We start from the raw sequence: 11067 nt of genomic DNA, 5'->3' as shown, positions 1-11067 counted from the left end.
TGAAATCGTAACCCAAGTTCGGAAACCCCAAATAGGGACGTTCGAAACATGTGCTACAAAAACCGAGTAACTATCCATGTTTTTCGAAACTTTTGTGGGGAATGATTAGGCATGATGATTTAGAATAGAATGTCAAAGAAACGGAGTGTATAAAGAAGTAAAAAAGTGCTTAAAATTGAACCCTAATTCGGAAACCCCAAACCGGGACGTTTGAAACACGTGCTAAAATAACCCAGTAACTGTCCATGTTTTTCGAAACTTTTGTGGGGAATAATTAGGCTTGATGATTTAGAATAGAATTTCGAAGAAACGGAGTGTATAAAGCAGTGAAAAAGTGCTTCAAATCGAAAACGTAATTCGGAAACACCAAACCGGGACGTTTGAAACACGTGCTAAATAAACCACGTAACTTTCCATCGTTTAATAACCCTATTTGGGAATGATTAGGCATGATTATTAAGAATAGAATGTCAAAGAAACGGAGTGTATAAAGCAGTATAAAAGTGCTTGAAATCGTAACCCAAATTCGAAAACCCAAAACCGGGACGTTTGAAACACGTGCTAAAAAACCGAGTAACTATCCATGGTTTTCAAAACTTTAAAGGGGAATAATTAGGCATGATGATTTAGAATAGAATGTCGAAGAAACGGAGTGTATAAAGCAGTATAAAAGTGCTTGAAATCGTAACCCAAATTCGGAAACCCAAAACCGGGACGTTTGAAACACGTGCTAAAAAACCGAGTAACTGTCCATGGTTTTCAAAACTTTAAAGGGGATAATTAGGCATGATGATTTAGAATAGAATGTCGAAGAAACAGAGTGTATAAAGCAGTATAAAAGTGCTTGAAATCGTAACCCAAATTCGGAAACCCAAAACCGGGACGTTTGAAACACGTGCTAAAAAACCGAGTAACTGTCCATGGTTTTCAAAACTTTAAAGGGGAATAATTAGGCATGATGATTTAGAATAGAATGTCGAAGAAACGGAGTGTATAAAGCAGTATAAAAGTGCTTGAAATCGTAACCCAAATTCGGAAACCCAAAACCGGGACGTTTGAAACACGTGCTAAAAAACCGAGTAACTATCCATGGTTTTCAAAACTTTAAAGGGGAATAATTAGGCATGATGATTTAGAATAGAATGTCGAAGAAACAGAGTGTATAAAGCAGTATAAAAGTGCTTGAAATCGTAACCCAAATTCGGAAACCCAAAACCGGGACGTTTGAAACACGTGCTAAAAAACCGAGTAACTGTCCATGGTTTTCAAAACTTTAAAGGGGAATAATTAGGCATGATGATTTAGAATAGAATGTCGAAGAAACGGAGTGTATAAAGCAGTATAAAAGTGCTTGAAATCGTAACCCAAATTCGGAAATCCAAAACTGGGACGTTTGAAACACGTGCTAAAAAACCGAGTAACTGTCCATGGTTTTCAAAACTTTAAAGGGGAATAATTAGGCATGATGATTTAGAATAGAATGTCAAAGAAACGGAGTGTATAAAGCAGTAAAAAATTGCTTGAAATCGTAACCCAAGTTCGGAAACCCCAAATAGGGACGTTGGAAACAAGTGCTACAAAAACCGAGTAACTATCCATGTTTTTGAAACTTTTATGGGAATGATTAGGTATGATGATTTAGAAGAGAATGTCAAAGAAACAGAGTGTATAAAGCAGTAAAATTTGCTTAAAATCGAAATCCTATTACGGAAACCCCAAATCGGGATGTTTAAAACACGTGCTAAAAAAACCGAGTAACTGTCCATGTTATAAAAACATTTTGTGGGGAATGATTAGGCATTTTGATTTCGAATAGAATGTTGAAGAAACGGAGTGTATAAAGCATTGAAAAAGAGCTTGAAATTGAAAACCTAATTCGGAAACCCCAAACAGGGACGTTTGAAACTCGTGCTAAAAACACCTAGTAACTGTCCATGTTTTTCGAAACTTTTGTGGGGAATGATCAGGCATGATGATTTAGAATAGAATGTCGAAGAAACGGAGTGTATAAAGCAGTAAAGAAGTGCTTAAAGTCGAAACACTAATTCGGAAACCCCAAACCGGGACGTTTGAAACACGTGCTACAAATACCAAGTAACTGTTCATGTTTTTCGAAACTTTTGTAGGGAATGATGAGACATGATGATTTAGAATAGAATTATGAAGAAACGGAGTTTATAAAGCAGTAAAAGGGTGCTTAAAATCGAAACCCTAATTCGTAAACCCCAAACTGGGAAGTTTGAAACACGTGCTACAAAAATCAGGGAGCTGTCCATGTCTTTCGAAACTTTTATGGGGAATTATTAGGCATACTGATTAGAATAGAATGTCGAAGAAACGGAGTGTATAAAGCAGAAAAAAAAATGCTTAAAATCGAAATCGTAATTCTGAAACCCCAAACCGGGACGTTTGAAACAGGTGCTAGAAAAATTGAGTAACTGTCCATGTTTTAAGAATCTTTTGTGGGGAATGATTAGGAATGATGATTTAGAACAGAATGTCGAAGAAACGGAGTGTATAAAGGAGTAAAAAAGTGCTTAAAATCGAAACCCTAATTCGGAAACCCGAAACTGGGACGTTTGAAACACGTGCTAAAATACTCCAGTAACTGTCCATGTTTTTCGAAACTTTCGTGCGGAATGATTAGGCATGATGATTTAGAATAGAATGTCGAAGAAACAGAGGGTATAAAGCAGTAAAAAAATGCTTGAAATCGTAACCCTAATTCGGAAATCCCAAACCGGTACGTTTGAAATAAGTACTACAAAAACCGAGTAACTGTCCATGTTTTTCGACACTTTTATGGGGAATGATTAGGCATGATGATTTGGAAGAGAATGTCGAAGAAACCGGGTGTATAAAGCAGTAAAAAGTGCTTAAAATCGAAATCCTAATTCGGAAACACCAAACCGGAACGTTTGAAACACGTGCTAAAAAAATCGAGTCACTGTCCATGTTTTAAGAACCTTTTGTGGGGAATGATTAGGCATGATGATTTAGAATAGAATGTCGAAGAAAAGGAGTGTATAACGCTGTAAAAAAGTGCTTAAAATGGAAACCCTAATTCATAAACCCCAAACCGGGATGTTTGGAAGTCGTGCTAAAAAACTGAGTAACTGTCCATGTTTTACGGAAATTTTGTAGGGAATGATTAGGCATGATGATTTATAAGAGAATTTCGAAGAAACGGAGTGTATAAAGCAGCAATAAAAGTACTTAAAATCAAACCCTAATTCGGAAACCCCAAACCGGGACGTTCGAAACAAGTGCTAAAAAAAAAACAAGTAACTATCCATATTTCTCGGAAATTTTATGGGGAATGAATAGAAATGATGATTTAGAATAGAATGTCGAAGAAGCGGTGTGTAAAAAGCAGTAAAAAAGTTCTTGAAATCGTAACCCTAATTCGAAAACCCCAAACCGGGACATTTAAAACTCGTGGTAAAAAACCGAGTAACTGTCCATGTTTTAAGAAACTTTAGGGGGGAATGATTAGGCATGATGATTTAGAATAGAATGTCGAAGAAACAGAGTGTATAACGCTGTAAAAAAGTGCTTAAAATCGAAACCCTAATTCGGAAACCCCAAACTGGGACGTTTGAAACACGTGGTATAAAAACTGAGTAACTGTCAATGTTTTAAGAAACTTTTGTGGGGAATGCTTAGGCATGATGATTTAGAATAGAATGTCGAAGAAACAGAGTGCATAAAGCACTAAAAAAGTGCTTAAAATCGATATCCTAATTCGGAAACCCCAAACCGGGATGTTTGAAACACGTGCTAAAAAACTAAGTAACTGTCCATGTTTTAAGAACCTTTTGTGGGGAATGATTAGGCATGATGATTTAGAATAGAATTTCGAAGAAACTGAGTGTATAAAGAAGTAAAAAAGTGCCTAAAATCGAAACCCAGATTCGGAAACCCCAAACCGGGACGTTTGAAACACGTGCTAAAATAACCCAGTAACTGTCCATGTTTTAAGAAACTTTCGGGGGGGATGATTAGGCATGATGATTTAGAAGAGAATGTCGAATAAACCAAGTGTATAAGGAAGTAAGAAGTGCTTAAAATCGAAATCCTAATTCGTAAACCCCAAAACAGGACGTTTGAAACACGTGCTAAAAAACTTATTAATTGCCCATGTTTTAAGAACATTTTTTGTGGAATGATTAGGCATGACGATTTAGAATAGAATGTCGAAGAAATGGAGGGTATAAAGCAGTAAAAAAGTGCTTAAAATCGAATCCCTAATTCGAAAACCCCAAACCGGGACGTTTGAAACACATGTAAAAAAAACCGGGTAACTGTCCATGTTTTTCGAAACTTTTATGGGAAATGATTAGGCATGATGATTTAGAATAGAATGTCGAAGAAATAGAGGGTATAAAGCAGTAAAAAAATGCTTGAAATAGTAACCCTAATTCGGAAACCCCAAACCGGTACGTTTGAAATAAGTACTACAAAAACCGAGTAACTGTCCATGTTTTTCGACACTTTTATGGGGAATGATTGGGCATGATGATTTAGAAGAGAATGTCGAAGAAACCGAGTGTATAAAGCAGTAAAAAGTGCTTAAAATCGAAATCCTAATTCGGAAACCCCAAACCGGAACGTTTGAAACACGTGCTAAAAAAATCGAGTAACTGTCCATGTTTTAAGAACCTTTTGTGGGGAATGATTAGGCATGACGATTTAGAATAGAATGTCGAAGAAACGGAGTGTATAACGCTGTAAAAAAGTGCTTAAAATGGAAACCCTAATTCATAAACCCCAAACCGGGATGTTTGAAACTCGTGCTAAAAAACTGAGTAACTGTCCATGTTTTACGGAAATTTTGTAGGGAATGATTAGGCATGATGATTTATAAGAGAATTTCGAAGAAACGGAGTGTATAAAGCAGTAATAAAAGTGCTTAAAATCAAACCGTAATTCGGAAACCCCAAACCGGGACGTTTGGAACAAGTGCTAAAAAAAACAAGTAACTATCCATATTTTTCGGAAATTTTATGGGGAATGAATAGAAATGATGATTTAGAATAGAATGTCGAAGAAGCGGTGTGTAAAAAGCAGTAAAAAAGTTCTTGAAATCGTAACCCTAATTCGGAAACCCCAAACCGGGACATTTAAAACTCGTGGTAAAAAACCTAGTAACTGTCCATGTTTTAAGAAACTTTAGGGGGGAATGATTAGGCATGATGATTTAGAATAGAATGTCGAAGATACGGAGTGTATAATGCTGTAAAAAAGTGCTTAAAATCGAACCCTAATTCGGAAACCCCAAACTGGGACGTTTGAAACACGTGCTATAAAAACTGAGTAACTGTCAATGTTTTAAGAAACTTTTGTGGGGAATAATCAAGGCATGATGATTTAGAATAGAATGTCGAAGAAACAGAGTGCATAAAGCACTAAAAAAGTGCTTAAAATCGAAATACTAATTCGGAAACCCCAAACCGGGACGTTTGAAACACGTGCTAAAAAACTAAGTAACTGTCCATGTTTTAAGAACCTTTTGTGGGGAATAATCAAGGCATGATGATTTAGAATAGAATTTCGAAGAAACTGAGTGTATAAAGCAGTAAAAAAGTGCTTCAAATAGAAACCCTGATTGGGAAACCCCAAACCGGGACGTTTGAAACACGTGCTAGAAAACCGAGTAACTGTCCATGTTTTAAGAAACTTTCGGGGGTAATGATTAGGCATGAGGATTTAGAAGAGAATGTCGAATAAACCGAGTGTATAAGGAAGTAAGAAGTGCGTAAAATCGAAATCCTAATTCGTAAACCCCAAAAAACAGGACGTTTGAAACACGTGCTAAAAAACTTATTAATTGTCCATGTTTTATAAAATTTTTTGTGGGAAATGATTAGGCATGATGATTTAGAATAGAATGTCCAAGAAACGGAGTGTATAAAGCAGTAAAAAAGTGCTTGAAATCGTAACCCAAATTCGGAAACCCCAAACGGGGACGTTTGAAACACGTGCTAAAAACACCGAGTAACTGTCCATGTTTTTCGAAACTTTTGTGGGGAATGATTAGGCATGATGATTTAGAATAGAATGTCAAAGAAACGGAGTGTATAAAGAAGTAAAAAAGTGCTTAAAATTGAACCCTAATTCGGAAACCCCAAACCGGGACGTTTGAAACACGTGCTAAAATAACCCAGTAACTGTCCATGTTTTTCGAAACTTTTGTGGGGAATAATTAGGCTTGATGATTTAGAATAGAATTTCGAAGAAACGGAGTGTATAAAGCAGTGAAAAAGTGCTTCAAATCGAAAACGTAATTCGGAAACACCAAACCGGGACGTTTGAAACACGTGCTAAACAAACCACGTAACTTTCCATCGTTTAATAACCCTATTTGGGAATGATTAGGCATGATTATTAAGAATAGAATGTCAAAGAAACGGAGTGTATAAAGCAGTATAAAAGTGCTTGAAATCGTAACCCAAATTCGGAAACCCAAAACCGGGACGTTTGAAACACGTGCTAAAAAACCGAGTAACTATCCATGGTTTTCAAAACTTTAAAGGGGAATAATTAGGCATGATGATTTAGAATAGAATGTCGAAGAAACGGAGTGTATAAAGCAGTATAAAAGTGCTTGAAATAGTAACCCAAATTCGGAACTCCAAAACCGGGACGTTTGAAACACGTGCTAAAAAACCGAGTAACTGTCCATGGTTTTCAAAACTTTAAAGGGGAATAATTAGGCATGATGATTTAGAATAGAATGTCGAAGAAACGGAGTGTATAAAGCAGTATAAAAGTGCTTGAAATCGTAACCCAAATTCGGAAATCCAAAACCGGGACGTTTGAAACACGTGCTAAAAAACCGAGTAACTGTCCATGGTTTTCAAAACTTTAAAGGGGAATAATTAGGCATGATGATTTAGAATAGAATGTCAAAGAAACGGAGTGTATAAAGCAGTAAAAAAGTGCTTGAAATCGTAACCCAAGTTCGGAAACCCCAAATAGGGACGTTGGAAACAAGTGCTACAAAAACCGAGTAACTATCCATGTTTTTGAAACTTTTATGGGAATGATTAGGTATGATGATTTAGAAGAGAATGTCAAAGAAACAGAGTGTATAAAGCAGTAAAATTTGCTTAAAATCGAAATCCTATTACGGAAACCCCAAATCGGGATGTTTGAAACACGTGCTAAAAAAACCGAGTAACTGTCCATGTTATAAAAACATTTTGTGGGGAATGATTAGGCATTTTGATTTCGAATAGAATGTTGAAGAAACGGAGTGTATAAAGCAGTGAAAAAGAGCTTGAAATTGAAAACCTAATTCGGAAACCCCAAACAGGGACGTTTGAAACACGTGCTAAAAACACCTAGTAACTGTCCATGTTTTTCGAAACTTTTGTGGGGAATGATCAGGCATGATGATTTAGAATAGAATGTCGAAGAAACGGAGTGTATAAAGCAGTAAAGAAGTGCTTAAAGTCGAAACACTAATTCGGAAACCCCAAACCGGGACGTTTGAAACACGTGCTACAAATACCAAGTAACTGTTCATGTTTTTCGAAACTTTTGTAGGGAATGATGAGACATGATGATTTAGAATAGAATTATGAAGAAACGGAGTTTATAAGGCAGTAAAAGAGTGCTTAAAATCGAAACCCTAATTCATAAACCCCAAACTGGGAAGTTTGAAACACGTGCTACAAAAATCAGGGAGCTGTCCATGTCTTTCGAAACTTTTATGGGGAATTATTAGGCATACTGATTAGAATAGAATGTCGAAGAAACGGAGTGTATAAAGCAGAAAAAAAAATGCTTAAAATCGAAATCGTAATTCTGAAACCCCAAACCGGGACGTTTGAAACAGGTGCTAAAAAAATTGAGTAACTGTCCATGTTTTAAGAATCTTTTGTGGGGAATGATTAGGAATGATGATTTAGAACAGAATGTCGAAGAAACGGAGTGTATAAAGGAGTAAAAAAGTGCTTAAAATCGAAACCCTAATTCGGAAACCCGAAACTGGGACGTTTGAAACACGTGCTAAAATACTCCAGTAACTGTCCATGTTTTTCGAAACTTTCGTGCGGAATGATTAGGCATGATGATTTAGAATAGAATGTCGAAGAAACAGAGGGTATAAAGCAGTAAAAAAATGCTTGAAATCGTAACCCTAATTCGGAAATCCCAAACCGGTACGTTTGAAATAAGTACTACAAAAACCTAGTAACTGTCCATGTTTTTCGACACTTTTATGGGGAATGATTAGGCATGATGATTTAGAAGAGAATGTCGAAGAAACCGGGTGTATAAAGCAGTAAAAAGTGCTTAAAATCGAAATCCTAATTCGGAAACACCAAACCGGAACGTTTGAAACACGTGCTAAAAAAATCGAGTCACTGTCCATGTTTTAAGAACCTTTTGTGGGGAATGATTAGGCATGATGATTTAGAATAGAATGTCGAAGAAAAGGAGTGTATAACGCTGTGAAAAAGTGCTTAAAATGGAAACCCTAATTCATAAACCCCAAACCGGGATGTTTGAAACTCGTGCTAAAAAACTGAGTAACTGTCCATGTTTTACGGAAATTTTGTAGGGAATGATTAGGCATGATGATTTATAAGAGAATTTCGATGAAACGGAGTGTATAAAGCAGTAATAAAAGTGCTTAAAATCAAACCCTAATTCGGAAACCCCAAACCGGGACGTTCGAAACAAGTGCTAAAAAAAAACAAGTAACTATCCATATTTTTCGGAAATTTTATGGGGAATGAATAGAAATGATGATTTAGAATAGAATGTCGAAGAAGAGGTGTGTAAAAAGCAGTAAAAAAGTTCTTGAAATCGTAACCCTAATTCGTAAACCCCAAACCAGAACATTTAAAACACGTGCTAAAAAAACCGAGTAACTGTCCATGTTTTAAGAAACTTTAGGGGGGAATGATTAGGCATGATGATTTAGAAGATAATGTCGAAGAAACGGAGTGTATAACGCTGTAAAAAAGTTCTTAAAATCGAAACCCTAATTCGGAAACCCCAAACTGGGACGTTTGAAACACGTGCTATAAAAACTGAGTAACTGTCCATGTTTTAAGAAACTTTCGGGGGGAATGATTCGGCATGATGATTTAGAAGAGAATGTCGAATAAACCGAGTGTATAAGGAAGTAAGAAGTGCTTAAAATCGAAATCCTAATTCGTAAACCCCAAACCGGGACGTTTGAAACACGTGCTAAAAAACTTATTAATTGTCCATGTTTTAAGAAATTTTTTTGGGGAATGATTAGGCATGACGATTTAGAATAGAATGTCGAAGAAATGGAGGGTATAAAGCAGTAAAAAAGTGCTTAAAATCGAATACCTAATTCGTAAACCCCAAACCGGGACGTTTGAAACACGTGCTAGAAAACCGAGTAACTGTCCATGTTTTAAGAAACTTTCGGGGGGAATGATTAGGCATGATGATTTAGAAGAGAATGTTGAATAAACCGAGTGTATAAGGAAGTAAGAAGTGCTTAAAATCGAAATCCTAATTCGTAAACCCCAAAACAGGACGTTTGAAACACGTGCTAAAAAACTTATTAATTGTCCATGTTTTCAGAACTTTTTTTGGGGAATGATTAGGCATGACGATTTAGAATAGCATGTCGAAGAAATGGAGGGTATAAAGTAGTAAAAAAGTGCTTAAAATCGAATCCCTAATTCGAAAACCCCAAACCGGGACGTTTGAATCACGTGTAAAAAAAACCGGGTTACTGAACATGTTTTTTGAAACTTTTGTGGTAAATGATTAGGTATGATGATTTAGAATAGAATGTGGAAGAAACGGAGTGTATAAAGCAGTAAATAAGTGCTTAAAATCGATACCCTATTTCGAAAACCCAAAACCGGGACGTTTGAAACACGTGCTAAAAAAATCGAGTAACTGTCCACGTTTTAAGAAACTTTTGTGGGGAATGATTAGGCATGATGATTTAGAAAAGAATTTCGAAAAACAGAGTGTATAAAGCAGTAAAAAAGTGCTTAAAATCGAAACCCTAATTCGGAAACCCCAAACCGAGACGTTTGAAATACGAGCTAAAAAAACCTAGTGACTGTACATGTTTATAGAATTTTTTGTGGGAAATGATTAGGCATGATGATTTAGAATAGAATGTCGAAGAAACAGAGTATATAAAGCAGTAAAAAAGTGCTTGAAATCGTAACCCAAATTCGGAAACCCCAAACGGGGACGTTTGAAACACGTGCTAAAAACACCGAGTAACTGTCCATGTTTTTCGAAACTTTTGTGGGGAATGATTAGGCATGATGATTTAGAATAGAATGTCAAAGAAACGGAGTGTATAAAGAAGTAAAAAAGTGCTTAAAATTGAACCCTAATTCGAAAACCCCAAACCGGGACGTTTGAAACACGTGCTAAAATAACCCAGTAACTGTCCATGTTTTTCGAAACTTTTGTGGGGAATAATTAGGCTTGATGATTTAGAATAGAATTTCGAAGAAACGGAGTGTATAAAGCAGTGAAAAAGTGCTTCAAATCGAAAACCTAATTCGGAAACCCCAAACCGGGACGTTTGAAACACGTGCTAAACAAACCAAGTAACTTTCCATCGTTTAATAACCCTATTTGGGAATGATTAGGCATGATTATTAAGAATAGAATGTCGAAGAAACGGAGTGTATAAAGCAGTATAAAAGTGCTTGAAATCGTAACCCTAATTCGCAAACCCAAAACCGGGACGTTTGAAACACGTTCTAAAAAACCGAGTAACTGTCCATGGTTTTCAAAACTTTAAAGGGGAATAATTAGGCATGATGATTTAGAATAGAATGTCGAAGAGACGGAGGTATAAAGCAGTATAAAAGTGCTTGAAATCGTAACCCAAATTCGAAAACCCAAAACCGGGACGTTTGAAACACTTGCTAAAAAACCGAGTAACTGTCCATGGTTTTCAAAACTTTAAAGGGGAATAATTAGGCATGATGATTTAGAAGAGAATGTCAAAGAAACAGAGTGTATAAAGCAGTAAAATTTGCTTAAAATTGAAATCCTATTACGGAAACCCCAAATCGGGATGTTTGAAACACGTGCTAA

This window comes from Cucurbita pepo, chromosome 3, assembly GCF_057944985.1.
Source record: "Cucurbita pepo subsp. pepo isolate OVF chromosome 3, ASM5794498v1, whole genome shotgun sequence".
Lineage (NCBI taxonomy): Eukaryota > Viridiplantae > Streptophyta > Magnoliopsida > Cucurbitales > Cucurbitaceae > Cucurbita > Cucurbita pepo.
The sequence above is the reverse complement of the archived record's forward strand: the minus strand, read 5'-3'. Positions refer to the sequence as shown.